Source organism: Octopus bimaculoides, chromosome 28, assembly GCF_001194135.2.
Source record: "Octopus bimaculoides isolate UCB-OBI-ISO-001 chromosome 28, ASM119413v2, whole genome shotgun sequence".
NCBI classification, from domain to species: domain Eukaryota; kingdom Metazoa; phylum Mollusca; class Cephalopoda; order Octopoda; family Octopodidae; genus Octopus; species Octopus bimaculoides.
Window position 1 is genome coordinate 6,082,016 of NC_069008.1, and position 4,020 is coordinate 6,086,035.

Genomic DNA, 4,020 nt, shown 5'->3' on the forward strand with positions numbered 1-4,020 from the left:
TATATATATATATATATATATATGGCAGCTGATGAAGGAAAATGTTCTCTATGTGGCCTGTGTGTTTTCTGTACTCTGGTTATTATAATTTTTTTTGTCTACGTTTTGTTTGCAATGTCCTGTACCCAGATATGCACCTATATATACAGGTAGATGTAGGTATGCACATACCTGTACGTATATATGCATATACTCATCTATTATTTGTTTTATATATATATGTGTGCGTGTATGTTTGTATATAAATATATTTGAATATACATGTGTATCTATCTATCTATCTATATATATATATATATATATATATATACACACATACACACACAAAGATGTAACGTAAGTGTCAAACACCATAGAAATATATACGTGAGTGTGTGTGTGTGTGTGTGTGTACACACACATATATATATTCCATCTATTTCCTCTGAAACAAAGAGTTCTGTTACGGTTAACGTCATACTTATTATTATTATTATTATTATTATCAAATTATTATTGTTATTAATAATAATAATAGCATCCGTGTTACAGTCGTAATTATCACGATTGTAAATATATAACTGATTTACCAACCTGACAAGGTGAGTTCGAACCAGAGGTAAGCAATCCCCGGCCTTGACTATATACATGTGTGTGTGTATGTGTGGATGTTGATGTATGTATATGCTGGTGTATATATTTTGTCAGTGCGATGGCACCATCTCTGACCGTGTGACCGTTATACCAAAATAGATGCTAAGGGTTATCTCCCATGTCTGATGTTAATAGCTGAAGAGTTCTACATATGTTAGTGTATTGTGTGAAACGTGTGTGTGTGTGTGTATGTATGGCTTTATGTATGCATGCGTAGGCATGTTTATGTGATCTCTTATGCATGCCTGCACTCCTTGTGTCATCCAGATGGTGGTCCTCATTTACAACGATAATATGATGCTTGGACATGGAAGTCATCCGAATATTGAAAAATATGACATGCTTCTTTTGTGATGGGCTTTTGTGAAGTTTTCATCTTCCAAATTCACTTACAAGGCATCGTGCGCCTGACTGGCCTTCGTGCCGGTGGCACGTAAAAGCACCCACTACACTCTCGGAGTGGTTGGCGTTAGGAAGGGCATCCAGCTGTAGAAACTCTGCCAAATCAGATTGGAGCCTGGTGCAGCCATCTGGTTCACCAGTCCTCAGTCAAATCGTCCAACCCATGCTAGCATGGAAAGCGGACGTTAAACGATGATGATGATGAGCTATTGTACAAGACAAGGTGCTGCACGATGAGATTAAACCCAAGACTATGTAATTAGGGAGCAAGCTATTTAAACCACACTGCGCTGTACAAATAGAAATGTTACATGATAGTGAAATGTATGCCATGAAGGCCAGAAAGAGATGAAGCTAACATGCTCTGTTGGTCGTGCGGTGTCTGTGGGTAGGAATGACACAACAGAAATACACTGAGAGGAAAACTTGTTGTAAGAGGCATCAGATATACTTTGCAAGAGAGAAAAACTGGGTGTGGTTGTGTAATGTGTATTAATGAGCTTGGATGCATAAATAATGGGCTGACCTCTAAATGTAGATGGAACCAGTGGAAGAGGAAGACTGAGGAAAATATGGGACAACACGTTAAAGACTAATGTCAAAAGATTGACTCTCACAAAGATGTCAAAGGACCGTGATGATTGACAAAATCTTGTACTCAAGAAACCCTGTCCATGTCAGTAAAAATGAGGTTCTAAAAGCACATTGTCAATAAGTAGAAAATTGAAGCAAAACTCTCCATAATAATAATAATAATAATAATAATAATAATAATAATCCTCTAATATAGGCATAAGGCCTGAAATTTAGGGGAGGGGTTAGTTGATTACATCGATCACAGTACTCAACTGGTACTTATTGATCCCGAAAGGATGAAAGGTAAAGCCGACCTTGGCAGGATTTGAACTCAGAACATAGCGACAGTTAAAATACCACTAAGCATTTCATCCAACATGCTACCGATTCCACCAACTCACTGCCTTTCATAATAATAATAATAATAATCCTTTCTGCTAAAGGCACAAGGCCAGCCCATGCCGCCATTCCTCTTCTTCTTTTGCTGCATTCACATCTGTAACTATCTGTCGCTGTTCTTTCACCCATTCATGAAATTATCTGCCTGTCTACCTCCCCACCCACCTACCCTTACTAATCCTCTTTTTCTATCCACCTACATGTACCTGGAGTGCATGCCCTGATATTAGAGATATAGCCAGGTTCTTAACTTAGTGGGAATGAACACATTAAAAAAAAAACCTGCCATGACAAATACCAAACAATTTTTAACTCATGTCTCTTATATTTCATTCGTTATAATAGGCGTAATTGTATTCTACAGTCATTGATTTCATGTTTCAGTGACAATGTGATTATGTCTGAAACCTAAAACTTCTGATAGACGCATGAGTACAAAAAGCAAGATGAATCTACATGGGATCGTCTAGTGTGGGTAGGTTATGATATCTGGGTGTTTGTTTTGGTTTCTCAGATGTCAGTGGCAACCAATACATCACAGGAAATTGAGCAGATCATAAACATGGGAGGTAGGTCTCAAATAAACATGAAGCCATGTGGTTTAGTGGTTAGGTTATTCAGCTTACAATTGTAAAGTTGTGAGTTTGATTCCTAGCACTTTATTCCACATAGCTCCAGTCCACTCAACTGGCAAAAATGAGAAGTACCTGTAATTCAAAGGGGCCAGTCTTGTCACAAACTGTGTCAAGCTGAATCTCCCTGAGAACTATGTTAAGGGTGCATGTGTCTGTGGAGTGCTCAGCCACTTGCATGTTAATCTCATGAGCAGGCTGTTCCATTGATCGGATCAACTGGAACTCTCATTTTCATAACTGATGGAGTACCAGTTATTCCACATAGCTCCAGTCCATTCAGCTGGCAAAAATGAGTGGTACCTGTAATTCAAAGGGGCCAGCCTTGTCATATCCCGTGTCATGCAGAATCTCTCTCAGAACTACGTTAAGGGTACACATGTCTGTGGAGTGCTCAGCCACTTGCATGTGAATTTCATGAGCAGGCTGTTCTGTTAATCGGATAAACAGGAACCGTTATGGCTGTAACTGACGGAGTGCCAGGTTGAATAAAGAAATGACTCCAGAAAGTTCTTCCAAGACCATAGGTCTTTGTTAAGACTTAGACATAAGGCAAATAGTACGACATTGGCAAGTAAAATTTGGGAGTTAAAAGATAATGGTATTAATTTTAGCCTTAAATGGGAAATTATAAGAAAAGCTCAACCTTATAGAAATAATAGATACGGATGTGAATTGTGTTCTATGGAAATATATGAAATTTTTAAACTTAGAAATAATCCTGATCTAATCAATAATAGATTAGACCTTAAGGTATCATGTGTACACTGCTCTGCTCACACTTTTAAATTTAAAAAAAAATAGGTTTTTATAAAGTAGCTAAAGTTATCAAATTATAGTACTTTAACTTCTACCATGGTCATCTAGGACTATCAATTAGCACATATTTTTAAATTGGAAATTGAACCTTTATAACATATATTCCTGATCTCTCACCTTAACATTTAATCTACTTGTGATAAATATGATTTCAACTTTACTCCATGGAAGGTTTTTTTCACACCACTTCTGCTATTGCTGCTAGTTTTCTCAATATGTAGCTTAACCCTATCTAGCTTATAGGAATAGGAAATTCTCATAAGTTTTTTACTTTATTTAACGCTCGACTTTAAAAGTATCTTTATTGTTGCTGTTATTACAGCATTAGTTGTCCTGTTTTATTCTGTATTTTTAACTTAAATAATTATAATCCTTATGCCCTAAATTAATTGAATCCTTATTCAATTAATATTCTTTAATTAACCTTGAAACAAATTCATGAATAATGAAACTCTTAATCAATCATCAGGTTCCTGTATTGAATATCCTTGTTATTTCCTAACATCTTTTCTTTTTTCAGTCCCTTAAACCTTAGTAAACACATTATTATAAACTAATA

The 4,020-nt window shown here is 36.3% G+C and overlaps 1 protein-coding gene across 3 annotated transcripts in view; it reads right to left on the minus strand.

The window, feature by feature from the left end:
• LOC106875126 (uncharacterized protein DDB_G0283697) overlaps positions 1-4,020 on the minus strand; it is a 49,938-nt gene that overhangs the window by 3,941 nt on the left and 41,977 nt on the right. The window contains exon 1 of one of the 3 annotated variants that reach the window (XM_014923109.2): positions 574-741. The exons of the other annotated variants lie outside the window; for them this stretch is intronic. The gene's annotated coding sequence lies outside the window, so the exon portion shown is untranslated. Of the gene's footprint in view, positions 1-573; positions 742-4,020 lie in introns of those variants that run through there. 3 annotated transcript variants of the gene reach the window in all.